Source organism: Microtus ochrogaster, unplaced genomic scaffold (assembly GCF_000317375.1).
Source record: "Microtus ochrogaster isolate Prairie Vole_2 unplaced genomic scaffold, MicOch1.0 UNK4, whole genome shotgun sequence".
Taxonomy (NCBI): domain Eukaryota; kingdom Metazoa; phylum Chordata; class Mammalia; order Rodentia; family Cricetidae; genus Microtus; species Microtus ochrogaster.
In genome coordinates this window covers 5384845-5397591 of record NW_004949102.1, presented here as the reverse complement: position 1 = coordinate 5397591, position 12747 = coordinate 5384845, and the positions used below count along the sequence as shown (strand labels likewise).

At 44.6% G+C, this 12747-nt stretch overlaps 2 protein-coding genes across 3 annotated transcripts in view; one reads left to right on the top strand and one right to left on the bottom strand.

Annotated features, from left to right (window-relative positions):
• Positions 1–10273, top strand: part of Lrrc4 (leucine rich repeat containing 4) — a 35196-nt gene extending 24923 nt beyond the window's left edge. Inside the window, exon 4 of one of the 2 annotated variants that reach the window (XR_003378563.1) lies at positions 8646–10273. The gene's annotated coding sequence lies outside the window, so the exon portion shown is untranslated. Of the gene's footprint in view, positions 1–2315; positions 3756–8645 lie in introns of those variants that run through there. The other variant, XR_003378562.1, reaches the window with a different exon arrangement.
• The window catches only part of Snd1 (staphylococcal nuclease and tudor domain containing 1), a 408605-nt gene that overhangs the window by 80695 nt on the left and 315163 nt on the right, over positions 1–12747 (bottom strand). The window lies entirely within an intron of this gene.

Sequence of the window (12747 nt, the reverse complement as noted above, 5' to 3'; positions counted from 1 at the left end):
GTAGACCAGGCTGGTCTCGAACTCACAGAGATCCGCCTGCCTCTGCCTCCCGAGTGCTGGGATTAAAGGCGTGCGCCACCACCGCCCGGCTTGTGCCCATCTTTGATTAGGAGAGCCAAACATAACGGTTCTTTCATTTTCATTAAGGCAGCCTAGAAACAGAAGTAATGCCAACTGCAGATCAGCAACCCAACAAGCAGATAGTCAGTGGCTGCATAGGAGGAAATGGATAACTTATGATAAATGAATTGGTATTGCCTGCCATTTTTCCTTGCCATCACTTTAATCAATAAGGGAAAAGGTGAATTGCTATTGATCTCTTTAACACCCTTAAACGATACTGTACAAATTACAGAAACACAAGGGGAGTAGGTAAGGAAATGAAAAGAAGAAGGATGAAGTAAGTAAGTCCAGGCCATGAGAAACTGCTTTTTCCTGGAGTGGTGTAGGCATGCTTGGTGCCCCTGTGACTGTGTCACAAAGGGCCAGGCCCCTTCCTCAGACTTTCAAGGTCTAGGCACAGAGCATCTCATACTTCTACCTGCTTTTCACATGCTGCAGTGCTTCTGCAGGGCAATGGGGCTCAATAAATCATATAACTGCCCTTGACGTAAAGCTAAAAGCCTATACATTGCAACATCATAGGGCTTCCAAGGTCTCATGAATTTCTAAAGTTGCCATTCTTTAGTGGTATTGAGCTGGGGTATCTTAGCCACTGACTATTTTGTATGGAAAAGCAAGAATCCACAGCTTCAAGGACAATCTCTAGCAAGCCCTAACAGAGGCAGGAAGGCAGATATGCAAATATGGTCTCATCCAGACAACCAGGGAAAAGGAGCATTAGATTCATGGGCGTAGCACCCATAATAGGAAGATAAAATAGTTAGTGTCTGCTTTGCATCTTCAGCATAGAGCTTCATTCAACAAGTTAATTACAAGGAGGATTATGAGAACTACTAAGTCCTCTGGGTTAGAGTTTACTAAAATACATTGCTATCAGGACCCAACACTGCCTTGCTCATCTAGAAAAAGTCAACACATCACAAAGATCTGATACCAGAGAAAAGGGAAAATACCGATCAAAGTTTAACCCAATGGAGTACAGAATTATCCCCAGCTCCAGATAACAGTTCTGTTATTCCATCAATTGGCTCCTAATTATTGAGATGCTGGTGAGAAGAGAAAAACCTCTGGCCAGCACTCCCTTTTCAGGACACTAACACTCTCAGGTATCTCCTGGGCCAGTGTCTCCTGAGGAAATTCCCGATGTCTGAGCATTCCCATTATTTGGCATTCTTAAGGAAGTAAGGAAGAAGAGAGCTTAGCAACCCTAGTTTTGCAGATGCAGCAGTCAATGTACCATATGAAACAGAATCCGGACTTAAATTGACATATGAAAACAGCAAGAACCCTCAGGATGCTTTTGGTACTCTTGCTTAAATGGTTCTCTAGAAACTACGACTCAGGTATAACTGCATAATTCTGAAAACAGTGACCCCCCTCTCCCCAGTTCACTAGTATCCCCACCTTCTTCCACAAATACCTGAAAGGCCAAAACACAGAGCAAAATTAAATGCAAGTTAGAAAGCTGCTGATGTGCTGAGAGCAAGGTGCTGAGATGAGGAGTAAGTGCTTAAGTGCACCCCAGGCATTTGGGAATGGCCACATCTGCAGTCTTGGAAGCTGAGGGGAGAACTCTGGTTCTCTCTGCCAGGCAGGCTGAGTGCGTCATATACTCAAGAGATGGGGCACACGGCTGTGGGAGGGCATGGCAATAAGAAGCAACTAGTCCCCCTCCTACAAGGAATCCTCCTATTCTGAAAGTGACCCTATTCTAAAATTACCAAGTGGCAGTTGGCCAGGCCAAAAATCCATATCCAATCAGTGGCAATGGCCTGTTTGTTGCATTTCCTCATAGAAGGTTACAGTGCTGCCATAAAACCCCCAGGTCAGAGGTTTTAGATTGAGCACCCTCGTTCCATGAGCACTCTAGAGACCTGGAAAGTGGCATATGGAGCCGTGTGGGCAGAGATGGAAAGGATCTGTAGTAGCTGCATCATCTCCCATCTCTAGCCAACTTCTGTCTTTACCACTATAAAGAATTCTACTGTACCATGAGACAGGAAACGGAGAAAAGGAAAGCACAGTGTTAACCTGGGAAGAAAAAGCGCACGGGGAAAGGGCTTCCAGTACACTCTTCTCATCCTTGCTTCAGAAAACAGCTATCACTTCTACAGTGATGGCTCCAGACAATGCTACTTGTCGTTCTTTTCCCATCCCTTTCTGTCCTGGTTAACACCTAGATCTTTCTTTAGGGCTCCTGCTGGCACTTTCCTAGGTTCCAAGTCTTCCAGTTTAATACACATCCAGGACAAACATGTGGTGAACTTAGACTGCTGTGACGGCGGGATAGAAGCATGGGGCCAAAAGCAGCACAGCGACTTCATCTGAGGACCGGGAAGCCTGGGCTGCCTGGGGTCTAGAAGGCTGTCTTCTCTCCTTCTCTAGTTGCTATGACCCTAGGGATCACACAAGACCAGGATTGTTATGTAAGTAGAAGAAAGCAGGGAGCCCCCATGGTAGTTTAGGTAGTGAAGACACTTAGCCATTATTTCTCAGACACCGACAAGTGACTGGCTCTTCCCTCTTGTAGTGATGGTTGGCCTTATCAGTTCACAGTCAAATCGAGAAAAGCCCTCTTGCAAAGCCCTTTGCTTTTTCAGTGAAAGTGGTACTGCTCAGAGGAAAATGGTTTTGATGTATGGGACATGAATAACCAGAGACAAAATGGCCTGGTCTTATCTTACTTAGAAAAAAAGACTGGCTCATGCCCAAAGCTCTTTTGAGAACTTAGATGAAGTATGGCAAATGTGTTTCCATTCAAATTCCAAATCTATCTAATTGGTAGGAACTTAAAAAAAAATTTTTTTTTCCTTCTGAGTCAGGGTCTCACTATATAGACCTTCCTGGTCTGAACAGACCATGCTGGTCTCTAATTCAAACGATCCGCCTGCCTTTGCCTACCAATTGCTAGGATTATGTGCCACCATGCTCAGCTCAGTTGGTAGTAGCTTCGAAGAACTCGGAAAAGGATCAAAGCCCTAGGTCAAAGTATGCTGTAACTGGCAAGAGTGTCAGCTATGGCACAAGACCGGATTGGGGTGGAGAGTATATTTACATTTACTGACAATGGTCTGGGAGTGAGGCAGTGGGTGGAACATTACTTTTTGCTGATTCTAATATGAATATTGTTCATAGCACAAGCACCTATATCAAACCACCACAATGGTACTATGTGAGCATAGTGTTTTATCCACATTGGAGTTTGAATCCCACATTAGCAAAACCAATAGACAACTAATGTCAGTAATAAAATGATGCTGCAAACTGCTGTTCATGGCGTGTTCACTATCTACTAGATCCTGCGTTAGTATTTACATACACATCTCATTTTCACAGTAACCAACAGCACAATCTTTATACAACTGAAACAATGGAATGTCGCAGGACTGCTGCACCGAACAACACTAGAAACACCGTTCCCAGTGAATTGCAGTACAGTGAGACGGGCCTTGTTTAGAGAGCAGGTAGAGAATGGAAATGAGGGTCCAGGTCTGACTCTTCACATGTTACTAAGTTTTTGTTCAGTGACAAAGAAGAAAAAAGATGCCCTTAAAACAGAGTGAAGATGAGTCTGAGAATGAGCTGTCCCCTGAGATGATGAAACCCTGTCGTTTGGGCCAGGTTTAGCGCATCTCTGCTGTTAATTCCCAACCTTGCTCATAATCGTATTTCATGCACCAAAGCATTCACAACAGACCATTGGTCACTTTCATTTTAAAAATCCATTTAAGTTCAGCTGACCAGAAACTGTCACGGGTGGAGTAGCAAGTAGGAAGTTCATCAGCAGAGCCACGTTTGGAACACAGAGGCTCCCTAGTCTTTGGTAACAGACACAGGGAGTGGGTAAGAAGCCCGAATTAAGGTCAGCTCATCCACCAGAACAGTCACGCCTGTGTCCTTGGGGGAGTCACACGTGGAACAGCACAATGTTACTGCTACCTGGAGAGCAAATGCAATCTACAATCTGCTTGTCCTTTGCTTGCGGTTCAGGAAGTCTAGCTATTATATATTATGAGCTATGTTCTAAAAAAGCATCAACTGAATTATGCAATACCAAAAGAATGGGAAATTCAGGCAGTGGGGTATGGCTTTGAATGTCTGGGACAACGAACAGGGCAACACTAGGCCCAAAACGTCTCTAAACACACCAATATAAAACCTTATGGTTACTGTAGGTGTAAACAGTGCTGGGGTCCTGCATGAAATCCTTTTGACTAGTAGGGGACAGGTCTGTATGGTCATCTTTAGTTCTGAGGGAAACATCCGCCAATCCGAAGACAGGAGATGAAATAGAGAACTGTTTTCCAAACCAGGCTTTAGCAGGGAAGGTAGGGAGTTCAGTGTAAGGCACTTTGCCTAAGAAACAAAAACTCTGAGCTACTTGCCGTCAGCCCTTCGTTATTATATTAAGAATATTAGCGTCTGCTGCCATGGTTTAAAAAGAATCCTTACCTTTGAAAGCTCCAGAAGTGGATGTTCAGGACAAATACAGAGGAAACAAAAGGCGGGGACTGGTTCAAGAGCATCTACGACATCCCAACTCTCCTAGCCCAAACCTTACTGGAGTGTGTGTGGGTGTGTGCGTGGGTGTGTATGTGTGTGTGTAATATTCTTTTTCTCTTGATAACACTTTTCCATTTGTCCTGTTCACAAGACCTCCATAGCTCCTGGGAGCCCAAAAGGATGAACATGTTGGCAAGAGCTGTCCCCTCCAGGTCCTGCTATAAAGAACATACCCTGCGAGAATAGACAATGTCAAATCTGCTGAGGGGCAGCAGCTCTACTTAGTGTGTCCCTGTATGAAGGGTCTTCAGGACCCTGTGTCTACAATAATGCTCTCAGAGACAGTAAGTACACTAGCTTTGCCTTGAGACATCGCTTTAAATTAAGTTCAAACAAGCACCATGGCTCATTTTGGTGGAAAGATGCAAGAAGAAATCATGTTTGAGTCTTTCCATCTTTACCCTGGGACTGATCTGGGTCAGGACTAAAGATGAAAAGAAGAGAATAATGTGCCAGGATTGTCTTGGCATTGCCAAGGGTGCTGCTGCTTCTATTTGGGGAGGAAAGTACAACTATCAGGTCCAAGCACTATATTTCTTACTTAATTTTTGATGGAACAACAGTCCACAAACAAGCTGACCTGGCAGAGAAAAACACAAGTCTCTCAAAGGACAGTTTACAACAGTGGAGACCAGGTCCTAAGGGATAGGGAAGATGCTTCTGCTGAATAGAATTTTCTTTTCAGAAACAGAATCACAGCCCTGAGGCCCTCCTCCATGTCCCAAAGAGGACACATGTCTTGTGTTCTATGCCATGCCTTTCCCACCCTCACTTCCAGCAATAGTGACAGATGAGGGCACTGAGGTCTATCGAACCTAGACTAGACAGCCCCTATGACACACAGGTAATAGGATCCTGGCCAAGCCAATGACAAATTAGCCCCAGCAACTGTTTCAGAAGAATGGATGTAATTCTATGCTTGACTGGCTATGAAAGTTCTATGCATAAGAGCAGAGGAACAGCAGAGCTGAGCTAGCAGCTCTGCAGAAAGGAATCCCATTGGAGCCAGCACACAGGCTAAGAGTGCTGAGGAAGGCCACTGGAAGCTGCCCTAGGAGTTAAACTGACCAGGGAACCCAGTAGGCCAAGGGAAGAAGCATGGTGGGGGACATTGTGATAGCAGCACTCACCTAAAACATTTATCTTAAGTCCCCCACTCCCCTGAGACAAGGTCTCACTATGTAATGTAGTCTGCATTGAACTCAGAGGCATCTTGCCTCTGTCTTCTCAATGCTCCCAACTGAAGGTGTGCACCACCACACCTGGCTTTCTGACATCTTATGATGCTATTTTCATTTAGAGGCTGTGATAGGATTTGAAAACTCTTCTCTCTGGAGGTTAGAAGTACCCAGAAAGAGCTTGAAGCCCCAAAGTGAAAGGTCAGATAATAGCTTGATATTCACATAGTGTTTACAACTCATCTCAGAACAGAAATTTGTGGGTACCTTACTTTAAAACAATCCCTTGGAGCTGGGTGGTGGTGGCACACACCTTTAATCCCAGAATTTGGGAGTCAGGGGCAGGTGGATCTCTGAGTTTGAGGCCAGCCTGATCTACAAAGCAAGTTCTAGGACGGCCAGGGCTCGACAGAGAAACTGTGTCTTGAAAAACAAAGAAACAAACTCCCTTTGGGCTAACAATCTAATCAGCAAAAGTGGATGACAGAAACATATAAGGGAGGGAGACAGGAACTGTATTAAGAAACTGAAAGAGACACTGGTAGCGGCTTCTTTTAGACCACCGAAGTTTTTTGTTTTTGTTTTTTAAAGCACTGGAGCTTTTCTACAACACCAAACATCATTGTTTACTTTTGTGTAAGCATCATGATTAGAAAGATGTGGAAACCCAGAGAGGACAGTCACAGAAAGGTCAAGTTCCTCAGTCAGCCTCAGAACTCTAATGCCTTCCTTCCTCTCCCACTTTCTCAGAGAACTGCAAATAATAATGGAACAGGTCTTTTCCCCAGCCCTACAGCTGTAGGGGAATAAATCACGTCTGAGTATCTTGAAGACAGATAGAAAATGGGAAGTACGAGCATCATAGGCCTGCTCTGACACGGAGCAAATATGAAACAAGTGATGAGACACAGGTTGGAGAGGTGGCCAAGGCGCTTTATAAATCAGAGATGGCACTTTACCCAGAGCAAGGAAGTCATGTCTTTGTAAACAAATGCATGCCCAGAGCCAGACCTGCCTCCAAAGAGAATGACTAGACACACAGGAGCATGGGTACACCCTAGCATATGCAAGGAAGCAGTCATATAAAACACAAGGCCCAGAAAAGTCAAACAGCACATGAAGCAAGCAGGTTATCAAATAGTGAAAAGATGGAAGAACTATGTAAGAGCAGAGAAGACCCCAGGGAGACAGAACCACAACATCCCTCATGCCCCAGAACAGAGCCAGATGGAATAGTTCACGGAACAGCATCAATGTTTGACCTTTGGAAAAGATCCTTTAGTTCTAGACACTCTGGAGTTGAAACAATGATAAAATATGGCTTAAAAAGTGATCCCTTTCTAATAACAGAATTAGCAGTATTTGAGGAGCAAAGCGCTTGATCGGGAGTGTAGATATTTCTATTTTATTACTGCCTCCCACCAGCTATAAGAGGAACAGGTGGAACGGTGTTCCTGAACTGTGAGAATGGGAGAGCAACTTTGTATACATTTGTTGTGAGATACAAAACGAGGCTTAAAAAACAAAAACCCTAGAAAAATTTAAGTTCCTTTTCCCGACCCCCCTATGTCTGAAAAAACATCAGTGAACTATGATCAAACTGAGCTTTGAAAACCATCGCTGAACTGTCAAGGGTGGGTGAGAAAAGCCTTACCCGCCTCCCCACAAAAATCTTTTAAACATTGTGGGGAAAATAGAGACGTTTTAAAAAGGCTGCACACTATCCCCCTTTCTCCTGGACAGTGGTTATGATAATCTAGAATAAAGCAGTTTCTGTAGGAAAAGTGAAGCACAAGTGAGCAGCCTGCTTATTTTTCCAGCAGGCAGTTATTAGTGGCTCGGTGAGGGTTCCTAGTGGACACGGCAATCAGAAAGAGTGGGAGAGCAGGTTTCACTGGGTTCATCCTGGCCAAGTGAACTGCATTCTGGATTTCCCAGGGCTCAGCTACCCTCAGCACCATTGCCACACTCCTTCCTCCCATGGCTTTCCTTGGCAGGGAGGAGGCTACATGAACAGATGGAACAGGAGGCTGAGAGGGCCCAGCACTCAGTGCTTGAGGGTCACTATGGGGATAAGCCAGAGGGTACACAAAAGGCACGAGGTTAGATCAACCTTCAACCCCCTTTTCACACAAGAGGCACTAGAACATGAAACCTAAATGAAGGAGATGGGCCAATTTCTTTCTTTCCTATGTATACTATATTCCTCCTCCTTAGATTAATCAAGATAGGGCCATGTTCTTCCAAACAGGCATTTTTTCCCCCAACAGCAACAGTTGCATTTTATAATGCTATAGTTTTTGCATTTTAAAAAATCCATGGGTTGGGGGTCAGAGGAAAACTAGGGCTCTGCCAGTGTTACTGAAGCTGCAGAGTGAGTTCCCTAGGGAGAAATCTTCCCTCTGATGCTATCAGGAAGAGGGGAAATAGGTCAGGGCAGTAGCCTGTATTTTCCGCTGGAGCTGTCCAGCATGGGGGTGTCATTATCCAGGCATCTTCATGGAGCAATTCTAAGGTCTTAGAGAGGACAAAGGAGTCATCAGAAAACACTGGGAATGATTACCAAACCCCTGTAGACTCATCTTCCTCCAAAGCTATACCTGCTAAGCCTGAAAGTAGGAGAGAGTTAAATTGTAAAACTGACACTCTGGGATCCTGTCAGAAGTAGGAGGATCATGAGCTTGCAAACCAGCCTGGCTACATTGTAAGACCCTGTCTCAAGTAAACATGGAGACATTGATCTTTTATTAATAACTGACAACTTCTTCTTTAAAAGTTCAGGTTTCTCCAACACAGCAACAAGCAGAGTGCTGGCAAGCAGCGACGGCTCGGTAAGTGTATGCTGGCTAGCTGGCCTTCTGGAAGACGATGTCAAGAGGAGTACAAATGACTGTGGAATTCGTGACAAAGGCCTCAAAGGGCTCTTGGATGGCTGGATTGCAGATCAATCTTCTAGACAGAAATACCAAGGAAAGGCAGCAAAAAAATCATATTCTCAGGACCACAAGATGACTGGAGTGTGAAGACCTAGAAGTTTGCACTTTTAAGCCGGTTATCTACCCATTAGCTAATGCTATCTCTCATCCCTATTTCTGGGAAGACGCTAGCAACAAGCACAACTCCCTGTCTGGGAAATTACTCTGGATCTTCCTGTCCTTGGCAGTGTCACAGGGAGTTGCTTTAAAAAGGCTGCTGTATGGTGGGGGTGGGGAGGAGAGGATAAAATATGTCATTAAGCACATGCTAGCCAATGGGAGATAGCACTTACAGCTCACACAAAACAACAATTTTAAGTTCTATACCTCAGAAGCAGCCCAGCCTCAAGGACAGAGACTTCTTAAAGCTCTACATAGTTACCATAATTTAACCCAATTCAGCATAGTCTAAACCACATGGATTATAAGCAAACTTTATCTGTAGCCCATATGACTTCTGACATCTTTTACTCAACTCCACTACACTGACTTATGGTATAAAAGCAGTCATAGACAATGCACAAAAGAATTACCCTGGATATATTTGAGTAAAGGTAAGGATTTAAATCCTTGGAGAGGCCCATGGCTGCTCTGAGCCATGATCAGATCAGAGAATCAGCTAATAACCTGGTATTTGACTTCTAGCTCTTCCCGCCTTGGGACTGGCAACACCACTTGCATGCCGGACCACTGCCCAGGACCAGAATTCCTAAATTCAAGAGAATTGAGGCCAAAAGGAATCAATGGCTAAGGGGAAGCATCTGGTAGAAGACAGGAAAGAGTGGTGTAATGAAAAGGACAAGAGAGCCACTTAGGAAAAAGGGACTGAATGGTGGCTGCAAATGTCAGTAGTTCTGTGCATAAGGAAAGCATGGTAATCAGGTCTCAAGATATGGGAGAAAAGCTCTGTCGTCCCTTTCAGGCTCTACATAGGGGATGGGGATGGAAAAGCAAGCAATTTCCTACTCACTCAATACAGAGGGAGAGACACATGAGGATCTGTGCCCTGTTCATTCAAAGCCAGGAATATATCCTCAGCAAACGGCACTGTTTCTCAGTGTCCACACCCTGAAAGTCAGCTTCCCATTCTTTTCTTGACAGAGGTCTGGCCTTGGTACAGTGACAATAATACTTTTTGTTTTGACCTTTCTCTGATCATGAAGTGCTTCCACTTATGGAGAATCTAGTAAAAACTTTCCCTTAGTAATTCAGATTTATAGTATCTGGGAGAAAGCAGGCCAAGGTAGAGAAACCCTGGGCCCAAAGGCGATAATGTGAACAAAGGTTTAAAAACTTAAAAGGGAAGGTGGGATAGAGCCAAGGACAGTCAGATTTTTAAATACCCAGTTATGCTTGATTATCAAAGGAATAGGCATAAGCACAAAAATCAATGCTCAACTGCCACAGAGCTCCAGCTCTCCTGCAGTCACACAGGCAGCGTACCAGTGCCTGGACCTCTCTCCTTCATCTCTGGAGGAGAGGAAGGCAAGAACGTTGCTTTCTAGGTGTCTTATGGACGCAGGGAATAGTAAACAAACAGCACTCTTGCTAAATGGCCCTCCTTTTATTCTCTTACCATTCAGAAACCAGTTTTCATCTAAACTATGGAGGGAAATGCCCAGGAGAGTTGGCTACAGCTGGCTCCTTCAGTCAACATCTTAAATTATTTGAGGTTTAGGCCATATTCCCATTTCCTCTGGATAATGACCTTTCAAAACAGTCTGACCAAGTAATCATATCAGCTGCTAAAACAATGCAGAACGTTTGTTATAGACAGACCCTAAACAAAGGGCTATGAAAGATTAGGTCACTACAGTCAAGGAAGATAAATATCAACTTCGGATTAGACTAAGGTTATACAAACTTATATATATGGTAGAGGCATTAAAGAAAGTGGAGAAAAGTGCCACCTTTTCCACCAGTAAGTATTAAATATACACAGATAGAGGTAAGGCCACAATAACCAGGAGACTGTCACCCAGGTGCCAGAAACAAGGCCAAGGAGAAAAGCAGTAGGGGAAACAAGAATTGAAAGAGAAAGAGAAAGGAACATTGGTGGTTCTCAATCTGTGGTGGTGGTGGCGTTGAACAGCTCTTTCACAGGGTTGCCTAAGACACTGATATTTACATTACAATTCATAATAGTAGCAAAATTACAGTCATGAAGTAGCAATGAAAATGATTTTATGGTTGGGGTCACTACAACATGAGGAACTGTATTAAAGAGTCACAACATTAGGACGGTTCAGAACCACTGCTTTAGGAGATGTTAGTCAAAACAAAGAAAAGTCAAGTCGGGTGAGATACAATATACAGATCAACTTCTCACAGATGCCCCAAGGCTTCCTCTCCCATGCACGCATATGAAACCAACAATAATCTGATGCTACACCAATCTTACGACTTGGAAGGCAGAGGCTGACAGAACTCTTTCAAGGCTAACCTGGTCTACATAGTGAGTTCCAGGAGACTCAGAGCTATAGAGTGAGACCCTATCTCACTGTTACTTCCTGTGATGCCTGCAGGTCACAAGCCACAGTGGACTTACCTGCTTTCCGAGTTCCTGTGTAGCACAATACTGAAAGGTCTACACAGTCAGAAGGAAAGTCTAAATATTTGCCCCTTCCATCTCATCTCCAGGTATTAGACACAATGGTATGGACTCAAACATTAGTGGAGGGTAGGGGCGGACACTGCTCTCTTTAAATGATAAAAATTCAAGCTACTGTGTGTGGTTACAAGATGTACGTGTAGTGGCAGCAAATGTGTCACCATCAAGGACCTCTACTCTCAAGTATGTGCACATCTTAACAGAGCGGACTGAGAGCAATGTAAATGAGCCGACTAGTGCTGCACACCAGCCACGGCACGGCCAGCAACACAGAAGTAGCATCACCCAGGAAGCTGCAGTTGATATTTGGGAAGTGGAACAGATACCTCTTGAACAGAGATGATTCAGGATTTTTTGGCCAAATTCATTTCTTTTACTCAAACAAGAAGGCAAGTTTGTTAGGGAAATCACAGACAGCAGGAGTACTGCATACTGCTGAGTTTAAAAAGGTGGGACCTCTCAGAGCCTGGGCAGCCCAACACAAGCCCTTAGGGCTGAGCTGTTCTTCCGTAGCTCCCAACGTTAATGTAATGGCTGATAGCTCAAAGGAAATGAGCTGCTAGAATTTTTACCCAGGTTTGCCCAATACCGAACATTTTGAAGCCCCATAGATCTGCTGTCAAGGATCTGGAGTGAGCGATGAGAGAGCCCCTAGAAGCGCACAGCTGCAGCTCTGTGCCTACTCTCTAACTGGAGTGGTCCAACAGACCCGACTAGGGAGGAATCGGGCAGAGGCAGGTCCTAATCCTAAGCCTGTCCAAGGCATACTTCCCACCATTCTTTGCTTGTGCTCATTTAGCAGGATGAATGGCTGGCATACTCCTAGAAAGAAGATATATATCTGTTGACAAAGACGAGTAAAATTAGCAGGTAGAAGGGCACCACGGCAGCAGAGAGCCCAACTCCTGCCTGCAAGAGTCAGCCCAACAGGCAGATACAGAAATACAATTAAATTAAGTCAGAAAACCCACTACAGAAAATGCAATTACTCAAAGATACAAATAAATGTTCAAAGAAAATTGGCCCCTGACAGGGTTAGTCAAGCTTCTAAATCCAGCTGGAGGCAGGCAGCTCAGGCTAATTCGCCAAGGAGGAGGACTGTGGAGCTGAAGTTCTCAGCATCAGGATCCCGGTTGGGCTGGCCTCATGTGCCAGGTTATCACGAGAAGGAATAATCTGGGGGTGGCTAACCAGGGCGCAAAGAAATACAATGTGGGCAGACACAGGAATGGTTCATGGATGGCTAAGCTGGGCAATGGAAAAAGGCAACAGACTCATCTCTGACATGGCAGCAAAG